Raw genomic sequence first — 16734 nt, forward strand, 5'->3', positions numbered from 1 at the left:
TCTCGAAGGTATCTTCGGAACCAAGAGTGATAGGAGCTTGGTTCTGGTATTGAAATTTACGTCTCACCATACCCTACGTCACGCGCACGTCGGTGCGTCGCTGTCGTTATTACGTGACCGTTTCCATTCGCCTATAACGTTATTTTATACACTAAAATGCAGCACAAAATGCCGTAAAATGGGGTTGGCAATCTCGAAGATATCTCAGCATCCCTACACGTGATCAGGCTGGGACCAATTTTTCCATGTAGGGGACGCTAAACCCTTCAAGATGCACCCCTTGGGGTGTGCGGGATGATAGTTTTTGACTGGTTTCAACAGCGTCAAAGTACGCGCAAATTCGCGACATTTCGTACACAAAACGCGCTCCCATATAGCTACTAAGGGGGAGCTAATCTCGAAGGTATCTTCGGAACCAAGAGTGATAGGAGCTTGGTTCTGGTATTGAAATTTACGTCTCACCATACCCTACGTCACGCGCACGTCGCCTTCCGTATTGAATGTCTAAGATAGTGGTCGCCGATTTATCAGGATCTGCGGGGTGGCATATCTTGTTTTGTAGTATTCTATAACCGTTTGTATCGTTAACGTTTTCTGGCGTTTATTACATAAGTAAGTACATTGTCACTCAAGAAGCACAGGTGTCAAAATAGTTTGTATGAAAATGGTATATAAATAAATTTGGGATCCCCGACCTGGGCATACAAAATATTTTTATTGTAAAACGATCATTTCCAACGCCGTAAACTGTTGACTGCTACCACGGGACTACTAAGTAGTTGCCTGCAACATATGCCAAACACAACAAAAACAGCAAAAGACGAAGAATAATTGTTGGCGTGTGCAGCCCTTACTAATATATCGCATGGGTGGATGAACGTGATTTAAAAGGCATCAACGAAACATTCGGTTCAATGATCATGTTTAGCAAAACCTTGCCTATTTAAACACCATGAGCAGAGGTACCTAGAGATCGGATGAACAAAGATTCGGATATCATGATCTTGTGATAGTGTCGCGTCTCAAATTAATGCAAAACAATATATTGACATCTCAATTCTATACATGCGTAAAAATAAAAACCTCAACCCTAACCCTAACTGAATTAAAATCATTGTATTAAAACGGTACCTGGTCAACTAGTCCACCTAAATGGCCGGCAACCAATTTTTGACGATTTTTAGACTATGGCAGACTGATAACCATTACTTTTTTGTATGTACGTTTTTCATTGAGACTTATCTTATAACTATTAAAACATCTTTCAAGTTATTGTTATAGTTGAAGTATATATAAGGACACGTTAAAAAGAAAGAGTTCATATAGCATAGGAACTTTTCATGTACATTGTTATATTGTTGATGCTACTGCAGAATGATGATGATGATGATGATGATGATGATGATGTTCGTGATGATGATGATGATGATGATGATGATGATGATGATGATGATTAGGTATCACCATTTTTGAACACTGTTGCGTTGCTCTGCACAATACATAGAAAAGCGAGGATAACTGTGACTGCGCACAGGGTTAACAATCATTGACGGATGGGTACAAATTTATTCGATAAAAATCAACATGTATAAAAATGGTGGACTGCTACGCTCATTTCGTGACCCAGAGTATATTTATGTGAAAATAACGACTCTAACGACAAATCCAACCCAGTTAAGATCACTGTCAGGTACATTTCGAACAATTATATCATTATTATTCAACATCGATGCATAATATTACTATATATTGTTTCGCCCAGTGTTAAATGGTAGAGAGTTGTAGCGTTACAGGGATACACATGAAATGTCAAAATAATAAAAAAGTATCCCTGATCGCTCATTATTGTAGCAACCTGGTCAACAGGGATACACATGAAATGTCAAAATAATAAAAAAGTATCCCTGATCGCTCATTATTGTAGCTACCTGGTCAACTAGCCATTTTAAGGCAAATAGTCTAAAATAATAGACATGTTATACAGGATTCTTCCAATCCCGTACGTCTAAACTGGTTGGTACAAAAAAAACAAGGGTGTTTTGAAAAATACTGAAAGTGTATTAAGTGGAGTTTTATGGCTGAAATTGATCATAAAGGTTTATATTCATATTTTACCATGTAAGTGAAGAGTTATTTTGCACAAAACAAGCATTTGATGCATTAAAACACAAATGTCATGATTTTAACACATTATTTACCTTTCAAATAAAACGTAGGTTGACTGACACACACAACAATTATGCCAAGCGGAACAACTTAACCCAATCGTAATAACGCTGCCACCACCGACAAGCTTCAAATAGACCTCACAAATACATGTACAATCATAACAACTTGGCCATCGGAATCCGATTGTTTTAAAATTGTGCCCTAAAGCCTTGCAGGTGCCCTTCATGTATATATTGCTATGTTTTGACAGAATGAAATGAAGAAAACCGTTCAAACTCATAATTATTCGTTGGATATTTTTTGTGTACGGAACTAATTTAAATTAACATTATCTGGTAATATTTCTTGTTTTTATGATAATTTATAGACGCAATATGCCTTAACCCGGAATCCCAAATAACTACCCACTTTTCATACATACAAAAGAATTTGTACGTGAAGGATTTGCCATATCAAAAATCGTAAAAAAATTCCGTCATACAATTACTTGGACCATTGAGCCAAATAGGCCCCATTTTGGTCAATAGCCCTCACTTGGAAAAAAATGGTTAAAACGCCCCCAATTTGGTCAAAACGCCCCAATTTGGTCAAATAGCCACCACTCCTTTTTATTTAAATGTATATTTGAAGGTAAGTTATAATATTTTTAAGATATTTGTATGAAATTTACATACCCAGTAATTGCTAATCAAACAACAGCATTTGTTGATAATTAAAATGTTTTAAAATATAAAATATAATTTGCACATATTAAAGACTTATTAATTAGAGATGATAGGGCATCTAAATTATCACATTGTGCAATAATCCTTCGTAGAAAGATTAAAGTGGGTTCATACTTATCTTAATAACTGACTTCAAAGGGTTCACACTTAGCTTAATTACTGACTTCAAATAATTAAGTTTGCACAATATTAAAGTCAGTTCACACTTAGCTTAATAACTGACTTCAAACAATTTAGTTTGCACACCTACTCATTGATATTTATGCCCCCCTTCGAATAAGAGGGGTATATATATATTGCTTTGAACATGTCGGTCGGTCGATCCGTCCGTCCGTCCGTCCGTCCGTCGGTAGACCAAAGCTTGTCGGGGTGATAACTCAACAATTCCTTGACATATGGTCATCAAACTTGACATGGAGATAGGGCATGACCAGTAGAGGAATATGAGGTCATCGGGTCAAAGGTCAAGGTCACAGTGACCTTAAATGGTAAAAGGATTTTAAAGCTTGTCCGAGTGATTAATCAACAATGCCTAGACCTATGGTCGTCAAAATTTACATGGAGGCTGGGGTCATCGGGTCAAAGGTTAAGGTCACAGTGACCTTTAATGATACATGGTTGTCCGATTGGCAATTTGACAATGCCTGCACCCATGGCCCTCAATCTTGACTTGGAGGTGGGGTCTGACCAGTAGATGACCCCTATTGATTTTGGGGGTCTTCAAGTCAAAGGTCAAAGGTCACAGTGACCTTGAAGTCAAACACAACAATTCATGGACCATCAAATTGGCATGAAGGTTGGGCCTGACCAGCAGTCTCATGATTCCTCTTGATTTTGATTTCATTGGGTCAAAGATCACAAAAAGGTTAACAAAGCTTCTCCCAGAGATATCTCAACAAAGCCTGGACCTATGATCATCACATTTGACTTGGGGGTTGGGCCTTAACTGTAGATGACACCTTTTAATATATGTGGAAGGGGTCATCGGGTCAAAGTTCAATGTCACAGTTACCTTGAACGCAAAAAGCTTGTCTGTGTGATAACTTGACAATGCCTGCACCCATGGCCCTAAAGCTTAAAATGATTGATTGTTAGCAAAGCTTTCATTGTAGAAATGAGTTCATGAATGTGGTGCTGGATGACAATTTTTAAAGAGTATATCGGATTATTCATGTTTGTTTTGTCGTATTGACATTTTTAAGTGTATATTGGTTTTTTCATTTTTATTAAGTCATATTTATTAATTGTGAGTGTTTGGTTGCAAAATGGACTATCCTTGTGTAGAAAGCATTAAAACTGTCAAATATATATGGCGCAATATATTCTCCATCAACAGATTCTTGCATTTTTCTTTTCGGATTTTTTTTTAAAAGGAATATTTATAACAACACCAAAATTTAAGTGTTAAGTACAAATAACGCCATGTCAGCCGTTGTATAAAAAATGAGTTGTCCGATAAATCACTGTCTGTTTCCGGACTTTTCCTGTGCCGTCATACTTCATTACAACTGGAATTTTAAGCTTCTTGACCCGACCGACACTTTCCACATAATTATATTTGAAAAAAGGTATTGAAAATATTTACTAAATGTAAAAAAATATATCTGAGTGGCTAAATCTAGTTGTCTTGTATATGTGTTTTCAGAGCAAAACCACAATAAAGAAGCTTGATTTTGTAACAGAAACCTGGTTGTATATTGCTGACTAAGACCGAATGACTGTATAACATTACAAGCTCCTGTGTGCTGTGCTTGTTTTAAGTCAACTTTTTTCAGTCAGTTTGATATATGATTATGTTAACACTTTTTTTTCCTTTTTAACAGGACCATTTCCTGTATTGGTGGAGGAGAAAACTGATGCTCCCTCCTATTGGGATACAGATGCAGAGAACTCGATATTCAAAAGTATGTAACGATTATTGTGATTCTTTATGATTTATCTTCTCTTTTTCATTCTGCAGTATATGTTGATAAGCTAGAATTGAAAATAGTGATATTAAGTGCCAAGTAAATAACACCCACTTTTGAATATTTTTAAATTATGTTTTTGTTTTCTGACATGCATGATCCATACCACTCCTGTGATTTCTCTAGATAACGCTCCAGGGCTTTCATTAAAGTGACACTCTTAATCAAAATCAATATATACACATGTAAACAAACATATATTTTTACTGATAAACCTTTAACGACTTACTAAAAAATGCATTTATGTACAATATTTAATACTGATAAGTAAGTTTGTAACCCTGTATTTTATAACAGAAAATTGCAAAAATATTAAATGATTGGTGATAGTTAAAAGATTTACTGTGATCTACTATAGTGGCATAGGGTAGAAATACAGTCTTTTAATTTTATGCACATTTATTACAAATTAAACTCCGTATCCTTCTTAAGAACAATTGTTTTCAACATTTATTCATCCTTTGTGGATATTAAAACAAAGAATTAATTGTAGTAAATCTAATTTGGGAGTATTAAAGAGTGTATATTTAAGACTTTGAAACTGGAAGTATTAACTTCCTGTCAATCATTACTTGAAGTTTTTACTGAAAATTGGAAGTTTAGGTCTCTCGCAGTTTTCAGCTTGTAGTAAAAAATCAAATAATTTGCAAGTTGCCATAATCAGAGATTTATATTATTAAAATACATACTTCTTGAAGCCTGATTCAAATTGTGACCATCAAAGTAATATTGACACCAGGTGTTGATATTTTTAAATTCCAAGCTCTCAACTGTGGAAGTTTTCTTCAAAATTATGGAAGTTTCTGTACATCCAAAGAATCAATTTTGGAAGTATGAGCCAATATCTAATCTAGGGAGTAATATACTTTAAACTTTAACGGAAGCCTTTACACTCTCCAAAACATGCAGATAATGATTTATGCCAGAAGCTCTTTCCTTCATGAAACAATACCAAATTATTATGTGTACACCTGTGCTTAGCATCACATTATTTGAACAAGCCTGTCTATATAAAATTTAGAATTTAATAAAACCAAGAAAGCAGTTCACCAGTGCAAGGCTTATAGGCTTGTGTAGTTTTTACAACATGTCTTGAATGTTTAATTTTTGAGGGATGTCACTTTAGCTTTATTAAATAGCAGACACTTTAATTGCCAAATTTTGAAAGGTCATCCTCTTCAGATGCATGAATATGACCTGCCCCACTCACATGGGTCTGTTCATTGTAAATCATTTTCTTTGTGTTGAACAAAACTAATTTAAAACTATATTAAACTTAGACAATATTGATGTATGTCCCTATGTATGTTAATGACCAAATATAATCAAAGTTGTCAAAAAAATCAATCTGTGAGAGTGCAGCTTTTAAACTTCTAAATTGTCTACACAGTTAATCAACAAACCTGGTACATAATACTTACACTGTACCGACATTCCTCGTACATAATACTTACACTGTACCGACATTCCTGGTACACAATACTTACACTATACGACATTCCTGGTACACAATACTTACACTGTACCGACATTCCTGGTACACAATACTTACACTGTACCGACATTCCTGGTACACAATACTTACACTATACGACATTCCTCGTACATAATACTTACACTATACGACATTCCTTGTACATAATACTTACACTATACGACATTCCTCGTACATAATACTTACACTACTTACAATGTACCAACTTTTTTTTTGTCAGCAGCTCTGTATCACTGGTTTTCAGACAATGTGCCGAAATTGGCTCATTCTAAGACAAAAAGTGAAATATGTTGTCAACCTGTGAGACTGCAGCTTTAAAAATGAGTATTTTTCACTCAAGCTTCTTGATCACTTACCTTTAGGTTTAATGCACCTCCATTTTTATTTGTTTTAGGATTTTATTAATTTGTTTTAAAATGTATTACAGGCTGGAGCTACAGCTGCGGCAAATTAAAATGGAAATTATGATGGCAGTGGCCTACTTGAGTTTCACAAAACTTCCACTGAGATTGAGACCAGCATGCAAGACCAAAGTCAAAAAACACAACAAGGTACATTCTTGTTTTATAATTCTTATCGGGTTTTTTGTCACTGTTTGTAACCAGTCTCTGAGCTATTGAAATAAAACACTGCACAGAAGATTATCTCAATAACAAGGATTTTCGGTGAAATAACTGTTTTGTGCACAATGTTAGAAGATTGAGCATGCTCAAGTTAAAATTTATTATTCTACAATAATTGTGAAGGAAGTTTTATTAAATTGTACAAGTTCGCTTTCTTGGAATGATGTTGAGAGAGAGTCAGTAGTTACAAGTTTGCTCTCTTGGAATGATGTTGAGAGAGAGTCTGTAGTTGAGGGCCAACCAAACTCAAATGTGCCGAAGAAATCAAACCAACCATACAAATAATTGAATAGTTAGTTATTGCTTAGTTGAAGCTCTGTCTATTGGGTAGCAAATATGCCTGTATGGTTATTGTATTAAGACAAGAAAACTTTAATGTGTGGGAAATATTTTAAATTTTGTCCATTAAAGTTACGTTTAAAATTCCAATTTGATTACATTTTCTTAATTTGTTTTTTTTTCAAACTTTTATAAAACAAAGTTTTTGTAGTATTAAAGTACTTTAAAGGACTCACTTATGCTTTTGGATCAATTTAAATGTACCTGAAGACTTATTTTATAATTATTTGACTCTTTGAAACCAAAATTGCAGAAAAACAGCAACAATTAAAGTATTTAAAATAAGCTGGCTGTATTGGGGTGCAAACCCACTGCAGAACAGGCAAGAAAAAAAGAAAACTGATGCCTTCACCACTCAGTCCAAAGGATTCCTTTAATAGCTGATGTATATTTTAACTGTAGTCTGGGTATACAAGTATTATGGGTCAGTCCGTTTATATTCTTTATTTCCAATTAAAAAAAGAAAAAGGCCAGCAGTGTAATAAGTATTATTTAACAACAATGCAAAAAAGTAGAAAACATTTTTCAGATGCGAATTCAATAAGTGTCAGGACAGCAATGCCTGAGAGATAGAATGTTACGGGTAATTACATGTATGAATGAATTCTAATATTATCCAAATGATAGTTGTTAAAATGACCACTTAAATACATACACACTGACCACCCTCTCACACACTATATAATAATGTACGCGCAATCTAAACGCAAGCAGGCAATGATAAATTAACATGAACATATGAATAAAACACCCCATTACACTTCCCCCATAAGGGAAAGTTTGTCCTCCAATTCTAAAATAAATGTAATGCGAGAATAATTTATGCAAAATATATTAATCAAACAAATTTAAGGTACCGTTATCCGATATTCATCACACCAATCAAAAATGTTATTTAAGTTGTCTCCCTAGCACCGTATAAAATGTTAAATGCCTCATCAAAAAGAAAGAAACATACAAATACTAAACAATGTGACAAATATATGCATGTGCACATATCTGAGTCGCAAAACAAGAATCTTTTTTAAAACACCATTGAATGCAATTACAAGTTCAGAAAACTAAACTTACAGTATATATATATACGATCAAATAAATAAAATAAGAGCACTGAAATAAATTCATTATAGATAAACTTGTCTATTACAACCTGAAATAAAACAGAAAATTAATTTATCTCCTGAGACTGGGTTTATATTAAAACAATCAACAACAAAATTGCTGACTTCCTGTTTTGCTTTAAAAAAACATCTTCTCTGAAACCACCACTCTCAATTCAATGATACTTAACAGGAAGCCCCTTTGGGTGACCCTCTACAAAAATACATTAAGGGGTCACGATTGATCAACAACAACAACAACAACAACAACAATAGCAACAACAACAAAATGGCCAACTTCTATTTTACTTTCTCCTCTAAAACTACTACTCCAATTTCCATTAAACTTTACAGTAAGCTTCTTTGGGTGACCCTCTACAAAAATACACCAAAGAACATGATTGATCAACAACAACAACAACAAAAACAACAAAATTGATAAAATGTTAAAATCTGTATGATATGTAACAGTAACTCTTGAAGCAAGGGCAGCAAGTATTGCTTCATGGTCTCCCTTTTTGTTGGAGATTTCTCTACTTTCTATTTTTTTGGAACAAGGGAATAGATTTAAACAAATTAAGTCTTCAACATAATCCTTTTAAGGTAATTATTGTTCTTTTTTTAGGTTCTTAGATTCAAATAATTCTAATACACTTTATTCTTTAGAAGAATTTTTTTTCTTTATTAATGATAAATTAAATAATTTGACTTTTCCATTGAAGATTCATGTAGATTATTTTAAGCTACAATCTTATCTTATTTGTGGATAGTGAATAAGCCTTAATGAATTTATTAAAAGAAACATTTGAGTTTGAACATGTGAAGGAAGGTGATGTTGACCTAGATTGTAGAGAAGTGATGATATTAGTGGAAGGTGCTGAAGGTGTTCTGATGTTTGATATTTAGAGTTTAAGGCAGTATATTGATTTGATTGGACGGTACACTGTTTATTGTTTGTGTATTTATAAGGGATGCAAACGAATGGCAAAACTGATATTCGAATATTCAGTAATTCTTTCGATCGAATATTCGATTACCAAAGTACATATTTTAGAAGATGTTGTTTTAAAACTACTTTGATTATTCGCTAAAGTATTAGCTGGGACATTTTTACCCTAGTTTGTCATAGCCCAGAGTAAGTGCTGCAGATACTGATTTTCCCCAAATGAGCTTTTGATTTTTGCTCTATTGGCCAAAGGTCAGAAGAGCTTACGCGATAGTTATTTGTACGTAGTATGAGCATCCGTGCGTCTGTAAACAATTCATGTTCATACGATACAGTCTTCAGTTTTGATTGTATCTTGATGAAACCTGATCATGATCATATATCCATTAGAGCTTGGTTCCTTTCGAAAACCAGCCAGATCCGCCCATGCATGCCAAGATTATGGGCCTTGATAGTATAAAAATCCTGTTAACAATTGCTCGTTAACACAATACAGACTTCAGTTTTGATTGTATCTCGATGAAACTTGTACAGTATCTACATATCCATAAGAGCTCGATTCCTTCGAAAACAAGCCAGATCCGCCCATGTATGCCTAGATTATGGCCCTTGATGGTATAAAATAATCAGTATGTCAGTAAACAATTGCTCGTTAACATGATACAGCCTTTAGTTTTGATTGTTTCTCGATGAAACTTGTACAGTATCTACATATCCATAAGAGCTCGGTTCCTTTTGAAAACCAGCTGGATCTGCCCATGCATGCCTAGATTATGGGCCTTGAAATTATTAGATTATGGACCTTGATAGTATAAAAATGCTATTGTGTAATCAATGCTTGCGAACATGATACAGTCTTCAGTTTTGAGTATTCAGTTACCCATAAGGGGTTGGTTCTTTTTCAAAAACAGTGATGTTGACCACACAAAACCAGCCAGTAGAGCATAGGACCTTTTGGGCCTCTTGTTTTTCATTATCAGGAAGAAAAAAAAGCAATACATTATAAACAAATACGGAATCATTTCAATTCCGTAGCCTTTATATTTTTAAACAATGTGAAATTAGATGGATTACTAGTCAAATAGTGTTTGCACCAAAGAAGGGCCTTACTTAGGATGAGCAGCCTCGTTCTGAGATTGACCTCTTAATTAACTAAATATAACTATGGAAAACCCAAACTAACTCGGGAACTAAGTAAAATAATAATATGAAAACAAAGATTGATTTGACTCATCTTATGAACAACGTTATAGAAAATGTATCCTAAAACGCTATATTATATATATATATATATACATTTGTATTTCAATGCTCGAACATTGTAACGAAACATGGAAAACCTTTTAAAGCACATGGTTGTATGTCACAACATTATTGTTGCACATGGTGTTTATATCATCACTGCGATTTAGGCTATGTTAGGCACAAGTTAATTTGCAGCCAAGACCTCACATTGACCTTAATATGAAGATTCAAATTATAATTTAATCGATTAATACAGGGGCGCCTCCAGGACTGTCTAAATGGGGGGGGGGGCACAATTAATTATAAACATATCAAACTTTTTTTGAATGTATTAGTTTAATCGTATAATGACATGGAATAAACATTTGTCTTCTCTGTCAATGATATTTGGCAGATAAATTGAATTAAAAAGATATCATTTACTGAGATAAACCTTTCAAAAAAACAACAAAGGTATCTAACCGTTCTGGGGAATCGAACTAGGGTTGACGGACTAACAGGCTAAGTCATTAACCACTCGTCCACCTCAGACACCCATACTTATGCTTTAAAATTAGTGCTATATAAACCTTCACAAAGTATATTGATTGCACTCAACGGTACTGTAGGTACTTTGAATGTCATTATTATAAATTTAAGTTATCTGAAGTAAAAACAACTTGACAACAAATTCAAAAAAGTTGTTTCAAATAAATTGTTATGTATTTACTTACAAGGGCTCTAGCATATTTTTTAGATAACTATACGATAATAAAGGACGAAATAGAAAGTTTCAAAGCGGAAACTTTTTGAATTTAAACTTTGTTAAATGCACGTCATGCACACACATCTTATTGGCACACAATGACATTATGAAAAGCAACTTACCCGTATAACTGCAGCAATAATTGTGTACTTTTGATCAGCTGTCTGTGTAAAATGGCGCTGATTCTTTTTATAAAATGATCGGGCCCCGATGTCATTTTTAAAAAGACTTTGTCGTTTCCTATACTAAAATACACTCCATAATCATACTGTTTATTTGCTCAAATGCTTACATAAAATTTAAATTGTGGCAAAACAACTTGTTTGTACAGTTAATTCAATAAATGTGTGCCCTCAAAAAACATAACTTGCCGGCCGCTGGGGGGGGGGGGCACGGGCCCTATGTGCCCCCCGGTAGATCCGCCACTGTAATAATCGATCATTGAACGATTATCGATAGTATTTCTTCTGTACGATTCCAAACCTTAGTCCCGTCAGTGTGCAAATATGAGAATCAAATTCTGTCAGTGTCCAGTAAATCATCCCAAGTCCTATCAGTGTGCAGGTATGAGAATCAAATTCAGTCAGTTTGCAGTCAATCATCAAGTCCTGTCAGTGTGCAGGCAACTGAATGAAATACTGCGAGTAAGCAGGCGATCGACAAGTCCTCTCAGTGTGCAGGATGATTGTTAGCTCACCTGAGCACGAAGTGCTTAAGGTGAGCTATTGTGATCGCCCTGTGTCCGTCGTCCGTCGTCGTCTGCCGTCAATCGTCCATCGTCAACAATTTAACTGTTAACACTCTAGAGGTCACAAATTTGGCACAATCTTAATGAAACTTTGTCAGAATGTTATCCTCAATAAAATCTTGGACGAGTTTGATATGGGGTCATCTGGGGTTAAAATCTAGGTCACCAGGTCAAATTAAAGGAAAAGCTTGTTAACACTAGAGAGGTTGTTAATATTAATAATCTCTGGCTCAGGTTCGAATCTGGGTCATGTGCGGTCAAAAACTAGGTCACCAGGCCAAATTGAGGAAAAGCATGTTGACACTCTTAAGGTCACATTTATGACCATATATTGATGGAACTTGATCTGAATGTTATTCTTTATGATCTTTATTGGATCAGGTGAGCGATACAGCGCTTTCAGGGCCCTCTTGTTTATTTAAAATCATTTTTATGCCCCCGAAGGTGGGCATATTAAAATCGCACCGTCCGTCCGTCTGTCCGTTTGTCCGGCTCAATAACTCGTGTCTGGGCTGTAACTTTCCCTTGTATGGACAGATTTTAAAATAACTTGCCACATTTGTTCCACATACAAAGACAACGTGTCATGTGCAAGACCCGTGTCCCTACCTCAAAGGTCAAGGTCACACTTAGTCTTTATTCACAATGGAGTGCTGCATATAGGACATAGAGTATAGGTTGTCGTGTCCGTTCTGTAACATGTTAACATGTAAAGTCAGGTCTAGGATTAAAGGGAGACAACTTGCTTTTTGGTTCGGCAGTTGATTTTGTCAATTACTCCGCCTTGTTCTTGCTGAAAGCCATAAGGCCAATTTATTAGCTCTATTGTCTGTATTTCGCGCAAATTGTTCAAATTATGCACCCGGGGTCAGTACTGCCCACACCAAGTGTTCACAAGTTTGTACACTTAATTTGGGAAATGTTGAAAAAGTGTTCGTGTTTTCGCGCATCCATCTCAGCATAATTGCCTGTGAATGTTTGTTCAAATTATGCCACTGGGGTTATAACTGGTCATCCAACGTGTTCAAAGGTTTGGACTTGCTATTTTGAATAAGGCACAATTTAGTGATCTGCTACCAGGGTTGTTCAAATTATGACCATTGGGTCAAAGCTGGCACTGCCCCCTGGGGTCACAATTTTTCTAGAAACTTATTTAAGAAAATTTTCAAAATCCTCTTGTTTCAAACCACAAAGCTCGTACCTTTGATATTTGTTGTGGAGCATCATATGATGACTGTCAAGCAAAGCATTTGAAAATGTGCCCATTGAGCTAAAGCTGGCCCCACCCCTTTTGATTTTTTTAATTTTTAAAGCTACAGCAATGATATTTAGACCATGTCTACAGTTTTGCAAATGAGAACCAATGTTGTCCTCGAATGCCCTTAATAATTGACCTTTTGACCAACTTCTTATTTTTAAAACTACAGAATATTTGACCATGAATACAGTAATATTAAGCAATTTTTTGTGAGATGACCTTTACTTGGCACATATTCAAATAGTTTATGCAGAGAGAAAAATAGAGATCTGCTAAAAACACTAACTGACCTCAGATGTTGATCGTGCAACATTTTTATGTAACCAAAACACATAACGTGAACTATATGTATGTTGCCTTTTACCCATGCATACATGCTCTGGATTAAAAATTATCACAAGAGCCATGCCATTAGAGCATAGGCCCTTATTGGCCTCCTGTTCATAAGTGTGTTTAAACACATAGTTTGAAACCGTTAAAGTTACTTGAACACTCTTACCTAATGCTGATAATAACTTTTTTACATAAAGCATAATAGAAAACGAAATATTTCATTTGAAAAAAAGCCTACATACAAGTACCCTGTTTTGAAAAAGATATAATCCTTACTAAAAAGTTCATTTTTAGCTCGACTATTCGAAGAATATGGAGAGCTATACTACTCACCAAAGCGTCGGTGTCGGCGTCGGCGTCACCCCTTGGTTAAGGTTTTGCGTGCAAGCACTCATAGGTTAATATCTCAGCAACTACTTGAGGTATTGCATTGAGACTTTATACAATGGTACTCAACCATTCAACATACTCAATTAACCAAGATAGATAACTCTAGTTTGCCTTTAATTCAAATAATAGGCCTTTATTATTTGACTTAGAAATTCTGGTTAAGGTTTTGCGTGCAAGCACACATAGGTTAATATCTCAGCAACTAGTTGAGGTATTGCATTGAGACTTGATACAATGGTACTCAACCATCCAACCTAATTAATTAACCAAGTTAGATAATCTACTTTGCATTTAATGCAAATAATTGCCCTTTATTTTTCGACTTCGAAATTCTGGTTAAGGTTTTGTGTGCAAGCACACATTATTTCAATATCAAAGCAAGTACTTGATGTATTGCATTGAGACTCGATACAATGGTACTCAACCATCCAATCTACTTAATTAACCATGTAAGATAACTCTAGTTTTATTTTATGCAAATAATTGCCCTTTATTATTCGACATAGAAATTCTGGTTAAGGTTTTGCGTGTAAGCACACATAGGTTAATTTCTAAGCAACTACTCGATGTATTGAATTGAGACTTTATAGAATGGTATTCAACCACTCAACATAATTGAATAACCAAGATATATAACTGTATTTTGCAAATAATTGCCCTTTATTATTAGACTTAAAAAATGTGGTTGAAATTTTCCATGTGACCACATTTATGTTATTATCTCAGCACATCATGAATTGCATTGAAATCTAATCTAACAGTGATCCATGCATGTTTGGCCAAAACTTTCAATCCTTACACTGAAAAGCGGCGGAATTGTCGAGCACGCTGTCTCTGTGACAGCTCTTGTTGTATGCCTTATACCATCCAACAGAAAATAACGTTCAATGCTTATATTAATTGTGTTGGTCATTGTGAAATAAAGAAGTAAGGAAGTGAAATAACAATCCTACCTACATCTTCACAACTAGAGTTGAGAGTAGGGAAAAGCCAAAATATCCTTTAGATGATTGGAGCCTTTTTATAAAATAAATGTATGTCAAAACAAAGTTTCGACAGATTTAAACTTAATCGTGTGAATTTCAGAATTCAGTTCACAATATAGTGAACTCATGTTTTTCTCACTTCACTCTGAAAAGCCTCAAATATAAAAGTCCTTTCTTTGTGCTGCTGTGGCTTTATTCAAGTAATTGCATGCATATTCCTAGATCATAATGTCACACACTTATATATCTTGCTGTGTTGATAGACCTATTTCAAAAGAAACCATTGACATACCAGTCCTTTTAGCTCACAAGTGCCCAAGATGAGCTATTGTGATCACTGATCAGTCTTTGTCCGTGGTCTGTCCGTCCAAAATCAACAATTGCTTAAAAAATCATCTCCTCTGAAATTTCCAGGCCAAATTTATTAAAATTTTCAAAAAGCTTCCTTGGGTGTCCCTCTACAAAAATACAACAAGGGATCACGATTGATAAACAACAACAACAACAACAACAGCAACAACAAAATGACTGACTTTAAAAGCATCTCCTCTGAAATTTACACTCCAAATTCAATTATACCTTACAGAAAGCTTCCTTGGGTGACCCAAAAATACAACAAGGTATCATGATTTATCAACAACATCAAAATCAACAACATCAAAATGGCTGATTTCCTGTTTTGCTTAAAAAAGCATATCCCCTGAAACTAACACTTCGAATTCAATGAAACTTCTACAAAAAATACAACAAAGAGTCACGATTGATCACAAACAACAAAGACCAACTTCCTGTTTTGCTTTATAAAAAACATCTTCTTTAAAACTACCAGTCCAAATTCAATGAAACTATACAGGGATCTTCCTAGGGTAACCTTTTTGGATAACCTTCTACAAAAATATAAGAAGGTGTCGAGATTGATCAAATACAAACAACATTCTGGCAAACTTCTTGTTTTGCTTTAAAAGAAATCTTTCTTCTTAAACTACAGGGCCATATTCACTGGAACTTAACAGGAAGCTTCATTGCATCATACTCTATGAAAATACAACAAGGCATTGAGATTGATCATAAACAACAACACAATTGCTGACTTTTTTGCTTTATAAATTCTCTGAAACTACCGGGCCAAATTTAATAAACTATACAGGTAGCTTTATTGCATGACTCTTCACAAATATAATTTTAGGCATCATTATCAGTAAAGATTTGTTTTAATTGCAACATTTTTATACAGAGTTGTAGCCATTGAAAACATGAATGGCATCTGAAATCTGTATAAACAAATTCTGAGCTTCTTTTCCTATAACTAGACATTTACTGTGCCACTGTTTACATAGCCTCGGTTTCAACATAACTAACTAGACATGTACTGTTTCACTGTTACCATAGCATGGGTTTTACATGTCTAGGTATTGTGTCGCTGTTATTATAGCCAAGGCTTTTACATGTCTAGGTACTGTGTCACTTTTGTCATAGCCTGGGTTTCAACGTATCTAGAATCTGTGTCACTGTTGTCATAGCCAGGGCTTTTACATGTCTAGGTACTGTATCACTGTTCTCATAGCCAGGGCTTTTACATAGTAAAACCTGGTTATTAGAATGACGAACGTCGTTGTTCGGGCGGTCATCCTGGCAGCGTCAAACTCACCTATGAAACTGAATAAC

General features: G+C 34.9%; 1 protein-coding gene across 1 annotated transcript in view; it reads left to right on the forward strand.

The window, feature by feature from the left end:
• The first annotated feature begins 1430 nt into the window (after positions 1-1430).
• Positions 1431-16734, forward strand: part of LOC128241455 (uncharacterized) — an 85796-nt gene continuing 70492 nt past the window's right edge. Inside the window, exons 1-3 of the mRNA XM_052958384.1 lie at positions 1431-1690; positions 4718-4798; positions 6784-6907. The gene's annotated coding sequence lies outside the window, so the exon portion shown is untranslated. The remainder of the gene's footprint in view (positions 1691-4717; positions 4799-6783; positions 6908-16734) is intronic.

The sequence above is a fragment of the Mya arenaria genome, chromosome 7 (assembly GCF_026914265.1).
Source record: "Mya arenaria isolate MELC-2E11 chromosome 7, ASM2691426v1".
Classification (NCBI taxonomy): domain Eukaryota; kingdom Metazoa; phylum Mollusca; class Bivalvia; order Myida; family Myidae; genus Mya; species Mya arenaria.